The sequence below is a fragment of the Dermochelys coriacea genome, chromosome 4 (assembly GCF_009764565.3).
Source record: "Dermochelys coriacea isolate rDerCor1 chromosome 4, rDerCor1.pri.v4, whole genome shotgun sequence".
Lineage (NCBI taxonomy): Eukaryota > Metazoa > Chordata > Testudines > Dermochelyidae > Dermochelys > Dermochelys coriacea.
Genome location: NC_050071.1, coordinates 11504765 through 11520926, shown reverse-complemented (window position 1 = coordinate 11520926; position 16162 = coordinate 11504765).

Sequence of the window (16162 nt, the reverse complement as noted above, 5' to 3'; positions counted from 1 at the left end):
ACAGCTCCCCTGCAGACTAGGTCCTAAGTGGCTTTGCCAAAAGCCACATAAAAAGTCAGGGGAAGAGCTGGCAGCTAGGAACAGAAGCCGGGTCTCCTGACTTCCAGTGCTATCCCTCTGCACTGGACCACACTGCGCTCCTCAATTCACCCAAACTATACATAAAATCCAGTCCCATGCAGAAAAATCTTAAACCCCAGCTTCATGAATCAAACAGTGATTTCATCTCATGCAGCCGATTGCCAGGATATTGCAATAGTTTATGTTCTGTTTACCCAGTGGAAGGAGCTTTATTGTCCCACTTGGTCCGGAGCCAGTTACGCTAGAGCTCTGTTTATAATGGTTGCTAATTGTTTCTGTTCTACATGCCTGTGTATCTGCTGCAGGAAAATTGGTTTTCTCTGGGCCAATGCCTTCTAATAATTAACTATGTGATTGCTGCTGCTGAGCATGCCAAACATTTCAGTCAGGACTGGCCTAGGAATTGCAGAGCCCTGTGCAAAACACATGCAAGAGCCCACCCAGTTCACTCCCCACTTTTAGGCACGAAGGTGTGGGGGGACCTGCCATGACACCTCTCTCACTGATCCTATCTACCTGCAACACCCTTTACACATCTGAGGCTCTGTGGCCTGTGGCAACCTCCTCCATTGAGTGGGGGAAGGCAGTAAGGAATCTAGTGTTTGAAGTCACTGATTTACACAGTACCCAGACAGAGCTATGGAGGAGGAGTCTGGGATGGTGCAGAGACGCCCCTGCAGCTGGTGCATGGCTCTTGGAAAAGCAAGACCTCCAACTATCGCAGTCTGAAGGCTGCCACTGGAACCAATGTTTTCTGCGAGAGACGCCGGAGAAGACCCACCAGATCACTGAGTCCATCTTCAGGTTATAGCTGCTGAAGGGAAGTGCAACAGCAAGCCATAGTAGCTTGAGGTCACTCCTAGGCTAAGTCCCTCTTAAGACAGTGCCCCCAAACCCAAAGTCATGGACCTATTGGCTAGTGTGGCCCCATCTTAAGAGCCAGTGCAGTAGTAGGGAATTGAAGGACCATGGCAGACTTGTCTCCTGAATCCTTTTGAAAATACTCCGTCAAAGATTGGCACAAACCTCCAATGAAGGAAAAGCAGGAGCCTCAGTAAGAGATGGCAAAAGCCACTAGGTCAGCTCCATGGTGTGGACTCTGCCAGAGAAGGGAAGCAGAGACAGTAAAAGGCTACCATTCCCGGAGAAGTACATGAGACAATGTCCTCAGTTTTAATGGTAAGAGCAGAAACGGCCCAGGGATTCGGTCTTCTCTCACTCTGTCCCTTATGCTGCTTCCCAAGGTCAGCAAGCGGTTTTCCAGACCAAAGTGCAGAAGTGATGCAATGGAAGGTTTATGCCCCATGAAGCACTTAAGCCAAACTATCACAGGACCTACAGCAATCATCTTACTACTCTAGATGACAGCATGGGGCCCAGTGAGTGACCTTGGCTTAGACAATCATTTACCCTTCGCGTGCACAGGAATAACGCCACTTCCTCCATGTCTGAATAATGATTTTCCCAGGTGATGCAAGAGGCCAAGGGCTTATCTCATGGTTTAATCTTTGAACCCTTTCATAAACTACCTGGTGTCTGGCACATGTTTGTCATAAGACCATCTGCTTTAGTAACATCACAGGTTTACAGCATAAACTGTGGATATAGTGTACTTGGACTTTCAGAACGCCTTTGACACAGTCCCTCACCAAAGGCTCTTAAACAAACTAAGTTGTCATGAGATAAGAGGGAAGGTCCTCTCCTGGATCTGGAACTGGAAAAAGGGGTAAACAGTGAGGTGCAAAATATGACACAATATTACTCAAGATATTTAAATCCAGAGTAGACTGCAAAGAGTCACAAAGGGATCTCATAAAAGTGGATAAATGGGCAACAAAACGGCAGATGAAATTCAATGTTGACAAATGCAAAGTCACACACTTTGGAAAACAACCTCTACTAAACAGATAAAATGATGGGGTCTAAATTAGCTTTTGCCACTCAAGAAAGAGATCTTAGAGTCATTGTGGACAGTTCTCTGAAAACATCCACTCAATGTGCATCAGCAGTCAAAAAAGCTAACAATGTTGGGAACCATGGGAAAAGGGATAAATAATAAGGCAATAAATATCATAATGCCACTATATAAATCCATGGCATGCCCACACCTTGAATATTGCATGCAGTTCTGGTCACCCAACCTCAAAAAATATATATATTAGAATTGGAAAAGATGCAGAGAAGGGTAACAAAAAATGATTACAGGTCTGGAACAGCTTCCATATGAGGAGAAATTAAGAAGACTGGACCTATTCAACTTGGAAAAGAGAGGACTGAAAAGGGATACGATATCTATAAAAATCATGGCTGGTGTGGGAAGTGTTATTTACCTTTTCACATAACACAAGAACAAAGGGTCACCCAATGAAATGAATAGGCAGCAGGTTTCAAACAAACACACAGTCAACTTGTGGAACTTGTTGCCAGGGGATGTTGTGAAGGTGAAAAGTATAACTGGGTTCAAAAAAGGATTAGTTATGTTTATGGAGGGTAGGTCCATCAGTGCTATTAGCCAAGATGGTCAGGGATGCAAACCCATGCTCTGGGTGTCCCTAAGCCTCTGACAGCCAGATGCTGGGACTGGATGACAGGGGATGGATCACTTGATAGCTGCCCTATTCTGGTAATTCCCTATGAAGCAGCTGGCTCTGGCCACTGTTGGAAGGCAGGATACTGGGCTAGATGGATCATTGCTCTGACCCAATATGGCCATTCTTATCAACCATATGGAATGTGACCAGTCATACAGCTGCTGGACCCAGCCAAGTCACTTCTATCAATAGTAGAGCTCTTCAAGGCCACTGCTCAGCTCTAGCCTGATAACCCCAGAATCAGTGGCAGGATCCATCAGCATCACCCAGACAGCCAGTTGAAGACTGAGGCAGGATCCTTTGAGCCAGATGGAGCAATGAGTCAGTGACCATCAGTGGGATTACCCGATTGTTATTAGCTAGCCACCAGATGCTGGTGCAGGATTTAGGGGAGAGAATAGCAGCCTAGGTGAAGTATGGTTTCAAAGCAGTTACAGCAGTGTAAAATCAGAAACTTGCCAAGGTGAATCAGGTCCTTTATATCACATGGACAGGGGTCTGGGTTACAACAGGCCTGATGGTCAGTAACCTCTAACTTCAGTGGCTACTGGTATCCCCATCCACGGCGTGGATTGGTTGAGTACAGCAAGGCATGGTGGATGGGCACCTCTCTCAATCTGCTATCTTTTTCTCTAACAGCCCAGCTTCCCTTTAAAAAGGGACAATTCCTAGGTGTAAGAGTTGTGGAGAAAAACCTCAAAAACGTGACCCAAGTGTCTGCAGAGAGCCAGGAGCAATAGGTCTGAGGGAGTGAGAAATGTCCCATTTGTCTCAGTTGGGGGTTCACTCACATACTCATGAATGTTAATTGAAATAGCAACATTGCTGACTATTTCATCCCTCCTGTGAAAAAGGAGAGGGAGGGTCACAGATCTGCACAATTTACCATGCATGAGATCTCATTCTGTGATCTGCGTAGGAGGCAGTTAGGAGACACCACTTATTCCCCACTCCTCCAATCAAGACGGTGCTTAGTGACATCAACATATTATGAATGTCGGCACAATCTACTGCGAGCAACATCATTTTGGTGACTCACATGGGTGGAGCTTATTGTGTGGGTGAAGCTTGGAAGAGTACCACCCCGTTCCTCTCCCCACTGCCATTTTGACCCCTGTATCCTCCATTGAAAAAAACAAAAACAAACAAACAGCCATCTTTGGAATAGAACATGGCAGCCATTCTGAGAGAGGCTATTCACCTGCATGCACCCCTGGTGGATGCTAGGAAGAGGTTAGTCACAGTTGGGAACTAAAGTGGATGGATTTAGGCAAACCCAGAATGATTTATCTTCCAGATGCCCTGTCATCTCTCATAGATGCTCTGGGAGGAGGCTGTCTGTCTTCGATCTGGCCACTATTCAATAAAGTTCAGATGCTCCTCTTTTCAGTGCCAATCTCTCTGCCCTTTGATATGCTCGGTTCAAGGGACTCCGTCTAGAACATGAGTGGGATAGCCGAGAAGGCTACTGCAGACGTTATAGGGCAATGCTTAATGGAGTGCTATGCATGCAATATACGAGCATAGATTTTTGGACCTATCATCCTAAAGCTACAAATGAGTACTAAATGTTCTAAGTCAGTCACCACTGTTTATAAAATGGTCTGGGGTTTTCCTCTATATGAAGATTTTTTGGTCAGAAGTCAGGTGCTAGGTTGCATGCACAAGAACCACGCACATGCACAATTACCACCATTAGGAATTCTGTTCTTATTGAACTGTTGATCTGAATCCTTCGGAAAGCATGCACTGACTCTGCATCTCAGGAGTCCGTACACTCCTGCTAGCCAAGACACGCAGTATGTTAGGTCACTGATAAATGACTGATTGTTGCATCAAGCGTCTCCCCCATCTGCCACCAATTCTTTTCCCTTCCTTTTCATATTAAAGGCTAAGGAGGAGAATTTCTAGCTATGGTAGCAATGCCCAGCACTCCAGTTCAATGCCATAGGATTTAGGAAAGGATTAAGCTGGCTGGAAATGGAGAAACTATGGAACCTGAATGATTTAATGTCTCTCCACCTGATTCAGAGCTTGTTCATACCCATTAGGGTCCGGCACCTTAGGGTCTGGCTATCGAACCTCAAGAACTTGCCTTGTTGGGACTTTGCTTTTATAAGTGTATGTAAATGAGTTTTCCACTTGCTGGTATTGGCACATTAAGAGAATATTCCTTGACTCGTTGTACTCACATGTGCCCTGGCTCCACTGGCACAGGATGTTGGGTCAGGTGCTTCCCGGACACCAGAAACAGAGTCACAATTAGAGCTGGATGAACTTTTGTTTTGTCAAATGAAAAATGCATTTCTTGGTGCTCCAAGTGACTCATAAATTTGGGTCAAAGTCAATGAAGAGTTTCAGATGAGAATTTTTCAAAAATGTTTAAGTATTTCTGTGTTGCTGGTAGATCAGGTGTTCGTTCATGCCAAAGCCCCAGGCTAAGTCACTTATGTATTAGTATAGATCAAAGTGATTGCTAAAGGTATACAAGTGTATTTGGTGTTCAAACATCATGAAAACTAATGGGATGTCACTGGCATTGTTTCACTTATTGGAATCCTGTTATAATGTAATAGCACACATTTACACAGCATACACCCCTATAACTAAATAACCCATCAAGCAAGAAAGAAGCCTTGTGGAATGAAAATGAAGAACTTTAACAGAAAAGTGCTCATTTCAAAGCAAGTGGGCATTGTATGTGATGATCAGAAGTCAAAGACTCTAAATGCATTCCTCACTCTCCGTCATCAAAGGGTAGTGATCCTGTCAGCTTGTTTTCTGTGAGAAGAAACTCAGTATGGCATATGGAAAAGTTCCTTTGTTTCTGGACTGATCGGACTCTTACAAAGGAGGAACAACTGAACTAGAAGACAAAGATCCCCAGCGTTATTTTGGGTAACCCTGAGAGATTTTTGGGAAACTGGCAGATGACTACATCTCTGCTACCATTTGGAATTATAGACTGACTCATTTGTACATATATTTTACCTGCTTTAACCTCTCATTTCCTTTTCTTGGCTAATAAAGTTTAGTTTACTATAGTTTACTTTAGTATAGTTTACTTTAGTTTACTATAGAATTGGCTTCTAGCATTATTTTTGCTGTAAGATCTAAGGTACCAGTTGATCTGGGGTGAGTCTTCTGGGACTGGAAGCAACATAAATATGTGATTTTTGGTGTAAGTGACCTTTTAATCACAAATTCCAGTTTGCCTGGGTGGCAAGATAGACTAGAGAGTCTAAAGGGACTCTTTGTGGCTGGTATCGTGATCCAGAAGTTCACATTTGTTACTGGCTTGGTGAAATCTAATTATGGATCACCACACATACATATGGATCACGCAGTTTGGCGTCTCTGCCCTGTTTTCTGACAGTCTGCCTGAGGCAGGCACTCATGGTCATGAGCCACTCCAGATAGTGCGACAATTTCATTTTGAAACTTTTTTCTTCAATTGCTTCAAAATTTTTATTTTGAATTCAAATATGGACAGGGAATTCAAATATTGCTGGGGAGGTTCACAATATGAACCGCCCCGGCAATAGGACTAAAGCATGACCCTAGAGGCAAGGTTACTTCACACTCTGATAGGAGAATACTGGCTTTCATTTAATCATGTGTAAGGCCCTACCAAATTCATGGTCTATTTTGGTCAATGTCATGGTCATAGGATTTTTAAAATTGTAAATTTCATGATTTCAGCTATTTAAATCTGAAATTTCACAATGTTCTAATTGTAGGAGTTGTGGGGGGGTTGGAAGGTTATTGGGGGGACGGGGGGTTGAGGTACTGCTACCCTTACTTCGGCGCTGCTGCCGGTGGCAGAGCTGCCTTTAGCTGAGCAGCTGGAGAGCTGCAGCTTCTGCCGGGAGCCCAGCTCTGAAGGCAGAGCCTCCGCCAGCACCAGCACGGAAGTAAGGCTGGCATGATATGGTATTGCCACCCTTACTTCTGCACTGCTGCTGGCAGGGTGCTGCCTTCAGGGCTGGGAGCCCGGCCAACAGCTGCCACTCTCCAGCTGCCCAGCTCTGAAATCAGCGCAGAAGTAAGGGTGGCAATACCATGACCCCCCTAAAATAACCTTGTGATCCCCTCACAACTCTTTTTTGGATCAGGAGCCCCAGTTTGAGAAAGGCCGGTCTCCTCTGTGAAATCTGTATCGTATAAGGTAAAAGCACACAAGAGACAAGATTTCACAGTGGGAGACCAGATTTCACGGTCCATGACATGTTTTTCCATGGCTGTGAATTTGGTAGGGCCCTAATCATGTGACATGTTCCAGTTTGGTGGTCTCGTTTTTGGCCAGTACCAACATGGGGCCAGATACACCAGCCCTTATCAAAGACTCTCTGAAGTAAAGGAACCATGCCTGGAGGCTACATTTGAGCTGGTGACCTAGAGATGACTCTGAATCTTATAATTAGGGCCAGGAACTATTCAGTTCCCTCCAAAAGGAGGGAAGACTCAAACAGCTACGTTGAGAAAAAGCAAAGAACTCCGGTAGTCTATATAGTATGGTTTTAACAGCTCGAGTGCCTTAAAGTTGGCCACAGGACTAGGAACACCTTCATCTCTGAACACACCTCACATATGGTGTTGAAAATGTAACCTAAAATAACTGCAGGAGGAAGCTAGACATGCTGGTATTTCTAGTGCATGCAAACAGCCTCAGTAAGTGGGGTTCTGACTCAAATCCCCATTTGAGCCCCAACAGATATGGATTTGGCTTTGCAGTTGGTTCTTAGTGACAGCTGCTTCTGCTCCTGCACACTCACAAATTCCTGCTAAAAATCGGTTGTCTGTGCCCTGCCAGGAATGGAGGAACGTGTCAGCTACCTGAAGTGGAGGTTGCTCAGAAGGCAAGTCTCTTCACGTCAAGTGTCTCAAGCCTTAACCTTTCCATCACTTGAAGTGTGCAGCTGGTAAGAAGAGTCCTGATAAGATCAGTTCCAGAGAGATATGACAAAAGTGGAGTGTAGGTGTCTGGAAGATAACATATGTTCACATATGTATGGAGTTCTTAGAGCGGTGAGTGAAATCAACCTGCTGCCACATTCACTGTGGTATTTGCCCAAACAATTAGGGCTTGCTGGTACAATTCTCATTTCCTCTTGCAAAGAATGGATAATTTGCCTATACACGTTAATCTGCTGAAAGATACAGAGTCAAAAGGTCTATTGAATCATTCACCTAGCTATGCAATTGCTTACATGATTATAAAGATCATCTATACCGAGATTTGGGGCAGAGGGACAAAATTAACTTGTACAAACAATTTTCTTCCCGCCACCGCTCCCTGCTTATCTCTTCCAAGTACAGCCACAGCGCTTCTCTGCTGTTCCTCTGGGCCAAAGTCTGCTGCCTCCTATTGCTGACTGCTCACAAAGCAACTGTCACTTCCCCTCTCAAGTGCTGACTCATCCCCCTTGACTTCCACAGCAGCCCTTGGCAAACTCAGGAAGCAATGAGTCACCAAGGCAGAGACATGGAGCTGTTCCAGGGGTGCAAGGAAACTGTCAGATGACACAGACCAAGCAATAAGAGATGGGGGGGGGACAGACCAGAAGAAGGTAGCTAGAGAAGAATACTTAACTCTTCCTTGGTGCTTCTCATTCATAGCTTTCAAAAGCATCCTTATCCCCATCTTAAGGAAGGAGGAATTAGGCACAGTGACAAAGTGACCCCGGGTCAGTGGCAGAACAATCCAGATGGTCCAGCGTCCTTTCCCCAGAACGTGCTGCCAATCATTCAGTAAGGGTGAAGACAGTAGCGAGGTTGACAGAAGCAATCTCTTGGGGAGGTGGTGTTCCTTCACCAACAGAAAAAATTCCTGTCAGTGTTGTGCGTGTCTACGCTATGGGTTTACGCCAGCATAGGTACAGCAGCGTAGCTATGCTGGTATAGTCATCATAGCATATACATGGCAGAAGAGTAGAGCCGGGTCAATAAGTAATTTTTCAGTTCACTGGCATTTACAAATGGAAAATATATATATATATATATATTATTTGGGGTCAAATTAATCATTTCATTTGATCTCACCAAACTGGGAGGGGAGGTAGATATGCTGGAGGGTAGGGATAGGATACAGAGGACCTAGACAAATTAGAGGACTGGGACAAAAGAAATCTGATGAGGTTCAACAAGGACAAGTGCAGAGTCCTGCACTTAGGATGGAAGAATCCCATGCACCGCTACAGACTAGGAACCGAACAGCTCGGCAGCAGTTCTGCAGAAAAGGACCTAGCGGTTACAGTGGACGAGAAGCTGGATAGGAGTCAACAGTGTGCCGTTGTTGCCAAAAAGGCCAATGGCTTTTTGGGATGTATAAGTAGGGGCATTGCCAGCAGATCGAGGTACGTGATCGTTCCGCTCTATTCGACATTGGTGAGGCCTCATCTGGAGTACTGTGTCCAGTTTTGGGCCCCATGCTACAAGAAGGATGTGGAAAAATTGGAAAACGTCAAGTGGAGGGCAACAAAAATGATTTGGGGGCTGGAACACGTGACTTATGAGGAGAGGCTGAGAGAACTGGGATTGTTTAGTCTATGGAAGAGAAGAATGAGGGGGGATTTGATAGCTGCTTTCAACTACCTGAAAGGGGGTTCCAAAGAGGATGGAGCTCAGCTGTTCTCAGTGGTGGCAGATGACAGAACAAGGAGCAATGGTCTCAAGTTGCAGTGGGGGAGGTTTAGGTTGGATATTAGGAAAAACTTTTTCACTAGCAGGGTGCTGAAACACTGGAATGCGTTACCTAGGGAAGTGGTGGAATCTCCTTCCTTTGAAGTTTTTAAGGTCAGGCTTGACAAAGCCCTGGCTGGGATGATTTAGTTGGGGATTGGTCCTGGTCTGAGCAGGGGGTTGGACTAGATGACCTCCTGAGGTCCCTTCCAACCCTGATATTCTATGATCCGAAACAAAATGTTCAGTTGCGGGTTTGGGCTATTTTTCATTTAAACTTTTATTTTTTAAATAAATGGAAGGAAATTTCTAAATGAAAAGTTGTTTTGCTTTTTTTCCATTTTGATTGTGCTGAAGCAAAACATTTCAATGTTTTGGGGGATTTTATTTTTTGACAAACAGTTCAGCAAAGTTCACAGGAATTCATGAAATGTTTCTGTGGACTGGAATTTGCCTTTTTTTTTTTTTTTTTTTGCAGAGAAAAAGTTTCAGATGAAAAATTTTGCCCAGCTCTAATTAAGAGACCCTGGTTCTGCTCTGCTCCATTTGTGAATTGCTTCTGTAGGGGTCTGGTGCATCTAAAGGCTCTAGAAAGGCAAAGGATAAGATTACATCATGGAATCAAGGGTTAGTGAGTGACACTTGCCACCTACCCCAATAAGGCTCCTACATCAACGGCAATGTGTGTTCCTTTTTTTAAGAAAGGATTTTAAAAACCAAAGAGTAAAAAAAGTCAGCCACTTTTTTGTTTTGGTGCAAGAGACAAGATGCAGAGTTAATGTTAAGGATAGGTCTGCAAAAAAAGCACCAGACCCTCAAACTCTTGGGACGTGTATAAGATCTCTTTTCAGAGTAGCAGCCGTGTTAGTCTGTATTCGCAAAAAGAAAAGGAGTGCTTTGTTAGTCTCTAAGGTGCCACAAGTACTCCTTTTCTTTTTATAAAATCTCTGTGGCTCAGACCCGCTTTCATAAACTGGATTTTTATTGGGGTGCCCAATCCGAATCGTTCTTTGGAAATATTCACATTCAGATCCCAATTTTGTGGTCCAAGTGCCATCATTATTCAGCATAGCTGGGATCTTATTAACGGGAACCTCAAACCCTCCCCTCTTGGGACCTCAGAGCAGGGGTCTGCAATATTTCCCAGCTGTGGAGTGATTTATTATTACATGCATTATGGTAGTACCAGGAGGCTTCAGCTGTACAGAGCCTAGTGAGACACATATCTCAGGAGCTTCCAATCTACATGTCAAAACGGAACAAGGGCACGGGGTGAAGCAGAAGCAGAGAAGGGCAGCGACTTTCCTGAGGCCATTCAGCAGGTCTGTGGCAAAGCCAGGGCTAGATCCCACGCCTTACCCACTTGACCCTACTCTTCCCCTTCCATAAAGGGGTTTGTAAGCAGCCTTCCTTACTGTTTCACTGGCCACCACCACGGAAGCTTTCCTTTCCTCTCCTCTGGAGCTTAATAGTGCTACGCACAATTCCACACAACTCTGGCTTAAACTCAAAGGGGGGTTCCAATGGATCAGTCAGTTGGGGCCAGGAGAACCCCATGGCATGACATGATCTGTTTAACCCAGGTGACAGTTAAAATACACAATGTTCGCAGCACTTGCTCAAAATGGAATTTGGTAAGAAACTGAACAGGATTCTGTTTATTCAGGCTAAAGCCCAATGGGCCCGCTAACCTGAGGATGTAAACAAATGGCCACACATGTTACTGCCTGGGCACATGTGTTTACCAGAGGAACCAGCAAAAAAAGTCACACTTGTGGATTAGCAAGCATGGGAAAGGAAATCCAGGATGTCTGTTTGGATGTACCAAATGCACTTTTAGCCCATGGCTTTGAAAACTAGCCACAATAGCTGTATGAAAGCCTTAAGCCTACCCTGGCTCAAAGAGAGGAAGCCAGCACCAGCGTCCAGCGTGACAGTCCTTGTTCAATGCTAGGATGAAAGCTAAGTTTTTCTGACCCTAAACACAGAGGGGAGAACCCCATCCTTGCCTTTGCACCGACAGCTCTTGGCATCGGAACCAGGGCATCAGGTATAGCACGATGCACAGGTGCCGGCTCAGGGCACAGGTGCCGGCTCAGGGCACAGAGAAGCCAGAAGGTTGGGTAGGGCTGGAGTCCCCTCTGCCCACTATGGGGTGAGGGCTCCACATATTCTAGTGCCGTCAGCTGTAATGGTTTGGTCTAATTTTGGTTGTTGGGTTTAGCCTATGGGAGATGGGTGGAGTTGGTAGCCTGTGGCATGCAGGAGATCAGACTAGATGATCTGGTGGTTCCTTCTGGCCTGAAACTCTAGGCTACGAGGACACGTGTAGGGCCACAGACTCAGGAGTGCTAGCCATGGGTGGCTATGCAGCTTTTCGGCATGCCGGAGAGCAGTCTGCCCTCTATGCACCCACCCAGCCCCGCAACAGTCAGATCCAGGTAGAGTGTGAGAAGATGGACATCCTGCATGGCCACCATTAAGGACAGATTGAGCTGCTCTCCCAGGTCACCACTTCCAACAGGAGAGCCAGGAAATCCTCAGTACCATGCAACACAGCCTGTCTGGCTATTCACATTCACTCCAAAAAATGGCCAAAAGTTACACTCAGCTGAGGACCATCCAGCCTATAAGTTCACAGGGGGGCAGTATCCATTGCAGCCATATCTTCCGTGTGTGTAGTGGGGTTTGAATAGGCTGGGTTTGAACTTGAATGGGACAATCCATAGCTATTTTAGCTGGGTTATGGTCACTGGACAGCTGAACTAAGCTTCTTGGATTCATTCTCCTGGGCCGACCACTGCATCACTGTGCTGGCGGGCTGAATAAAGAAGGCATAGACCTGAATAGAGATGAGGGAATACTGGATTTTTCAGTATGGCTTTCAAACAAAAACAAACTAACTATCTGAAAAAACAAGTCTATTTTTTTTTTTACCTGAAACTGAAGTTTTTCCCTTGCCACAGCAGAAAACAAATGGTTTCCAGTCGAACAAACCATTTTGTTCAACCCTAAAATGAAACTTTCAGTTTTTCCTTTACATTTTGGAGGGGTTTGACGTCTTTAAAAAAAGCGCTATATTTCTCACTGAAGTCCTGTTTTGAAATGAAAAGTGAATGTTTCATTTTGAAACTGTCAAAGTGAAATGTTGACACAGATTTTTTTCTTCCATTTTTTTTTTCCAGCTGAAACTATTTGCAGAATTTGATCCCACGTCACAAATAATTTTGATGGGGCCAAAAATGCATTTCAGCAAAAATCTGTATTCTTGGAGGGGGAGAGGGGGAGGGGGAGACAAAACAAACAAATATTCACCCAGCTCTAGGACTGAGAGCTATCATAGCTCAGCTAGCTCCTTAAGACATAGATAGGATAATCGCATGCTTGTCCCAGGCAAATGAAAGTAAAGCTTACATTACAACACCCTCTTGTGGTAGAATGACAGACCTACATGACTGTAGAGTACATAGAAAATAACCCAGAAGTGATGTGCACCTCAAAGTACCAAGGTCTTCACTTCTCACAGAGGACAGAATTGTCCCACTGGCTCTTCTAACGTGATGGAACAAGAAGCTCTCCATAGTTAAAGATTGCAACCAGGTTCTGGTACTAGCCCTAGTTTCAGATAAATCCTTTGTCCCACAAATTAACTGATGCAAGTGGTTTGGCTTGAAAATTGCTAGGCTTATTCTGTAAGTACAGGAGAACGTTTCAGCTGTGTTTGAAGAGAATCTGTCTTGTGTTTGAGTTCCAGGTCACTTTTAAAAAAAAAAATTAACCCCAATAGGAAACTGACTCTTCTCTGTCCTTCATTTCCCACTAGCCAGCTAACTTTCCATATTGTTTACATCTCCTGGAAAACTTCTCCACCAGCTATATTTCATCATAATTAAGCAAAGTTATTAATGCACCTACTTGTGGAGATCAGAGATGTGCGTGAATAGTCTGACTGCGAGAGGGTGAACCTTAAAGAACACATGGATTTGTCTGTCCTGTGTCACTGCTGCAGAGGTTTGGCCTCTGCTCAAGGGAGCGAGATCTGAGGTTGGAGTTCAAGGACCAGCATACAAACCCTGGATTTGCAGCCTTGTGTGGATTATTTATTTGGTGGTTATTTGCAGAGGTGGATTTGTTGCAGAATGGTGCCCAGTGGCATTTTTCCTGCAGAATAGGCAGATAATTGGTCAAGCTCATCTTATGTCGCCCTGATTAAGTGGTGGAGCCAAGAAACTTCTGAACATACAATTTGCTTCAGAGGAAGGTTCAGCAAAACTATTCCATAAACAGTTATGGACAACCTGCCTCTAGGGAACATTCCTCCAACCCCCACAAGTTAGAGAGTGACTTATGCCTTCAAACAAGAGGGTTTAGTTTTCCCTACCACCACTTATTTGGTTTCTTAGTATTTATTAAAACTCTGGCTATTCTTCTCCATGAAAGTGTCTAAGCCCTGTTTCAATCCTGCTAAGCTCTTGGTTGCTGTGATACCAAGTGGCAATGAGTTCCACAGGCTCATTGTGTGAAAGTTTAGTACAGCTCTTCGACTTCACAAACATTTTGATTATGCAGAAGTCATCTGGATGCTCCTCATATGTAATAAGATCTCATACGAAGCCTAGTGAGCCAACCCCATCGTTCGGAGCTGCAAAAATATCTACCCATCTGGTGTTTGTTTTGTTTTTACACTGGAACCAGTGATACCGGTGCATCTTCCAGCCAGCAGATTTTATCACCACCTGTCTGAGCTGCTGCATCCAAAGTGAATCCAATTCTTAAATGCCTGGGGACCATCCTGACAACACATGGGAGTTAAGCCTAAGTAAAGACTGCAACTCTTCTCCTTTGACGGGGGGGAGGGGAAGGAAGGGGACGCTATCAGAGAAGCAAGGGACAGATGGTGACAAACTGGTCAGAGTGAACGATTGCAGATCCTGGTGAGGTCACCTAATGAGGATGCTGAAGCTGGTGAGGAGGTGTGAAGAGGAGAGGGAGGCGGACCTGTTAGACTGAAGAGTCTTGGCTTAATGCCTTTGTTAAGAGGCCTCAGGCTGCTAAGGGAGGGCATCTGAGGGGAGCTGGAGCTCAACCATCTTTTTGTATTAATTATGATTATTAATTATTAATTATTATTAAACTGGTTGATGAATTAAACCAGCCCTCCCACTATTTCAGACAGTAGCAGAATAGCCAGATTCTCCCAGGCACGGGGAGAGGGCCAACTGGCCATCCTACAAAGCCGTTGGGAGGAGAATGCTGGCTGCTGTGTACTTCCATGATCACTTCACCACGGGGGACACTTCACAGGCCCACAGTCAGCACCCCACAGAGATGAAAGGGAGTCAGGGATCCATCAGGAGCAGGTGGCTGGGAGGAAAAAGTTGCGTCTTTCCAGGCTGAAGTTACACAGCTCATCCATTTCACAAGAGGGGGACAGCAAACCAGGTTCTGGCTGAGTTTAGGTTGAATCTCAGTGAAAGTCAGGGGCCACCAGCTGGAAAAACAAAAACAAGGCTCATACTATATCCACATTTCACATGGCTCTCGTAATAACCAGCCTAAACCATTCCTCCTTTGGGTTCAGGCCATAGCTACTTTAAAGTGGTCATTTGTGAAGTCTCCGATTCTCCACTGGGTTTCAGTACAGTCTAAAACAGACAATATGCCCAATCAGTCAAACCTGTACAGCTAATAATGCCGGTGCACTGGAGCTTGGTCATTGCCATCGCTATAGCAAAGGATCTGGAATATTATGGTATTCTTCAGAGTCATTTCTTCTCATTCCTTCCTGCACGCTTCCCCTCTCTGCTGGCTGAATGATCCCAGACATGAACTACGAACAGCACCCGGAACCAATGTGAATACAACCAAAGAATGTCATTTGTACAGGGAAGCATTGTCAGCTCAGCATCTTCTGTTCAAGCTGTAATTTGAGGCGGATGATCTGCACTGATGGGGTCTCCTAACTTGTGGCTGCTGAGACAGAACAGAAAAGGGAGCGTATTCAGACTGACCAATGCCCAAAAGCCCACTGCTTACTCCAGTTTATGGCAGGAAGTCAGACAGCACAGTGGGGGCTGAACTTTAAAATGGAATCACTATGGCTTGAAACAAGCATTTGTAACCTGGAGGTGGGGGGTCCTGTGCCTTTCCTCTCCTGGTGCTAAAAGTGTGAGAGTCACGCTGCTTGAAAAAAAACTCGCCTATGGATTGGCGCCTGGTTTCCTACTTCTGCTGCTCTGTTCAGCATAACCCATCCTAATAGACTCCTAGAGCTATTCCAGTGGCACGCTGGAAACCAGGTGCGTATCGGCTGCCTGCTTTCAAGTGTGTTTTATGATTAACTTTCCCTCCTTTTAGTGACAGTTAATCTCCAACTGTACCCAACACCACAGAGAATGACTGCACTTCACAATGACCTTCAAATGCACTTGCCCAGCACACGGTCATGTTGCAATTACATTGTCCTGGCAACTTTTAAAAAGCTCATTGGACATCTTCACTTCAAGCTGAAAAAGCAACAGCCTCATTTGCAAGAATCAAGTACAACAATGATCCCAAATATCTGAGCAGCTCGGAACTGCAGGAGATACCCAGGAACTCTCTGTGTTCTACAGAAGCTTCTTTGTAACTTTGACACTCTGTAAATTAATTTAAATTGGGGGAATAAGAACCTGATCCAAAGTCAACAAGAGTCTTTCCTTCAGTGGACATCAGGTCAGATCTATGTGGTTGATTTTCAGGTCTTATATAATAGCATCGTATGTCCAGGCAGAAACTAGCACGTACGGTGGCAAGAGGCAAAGACTTAC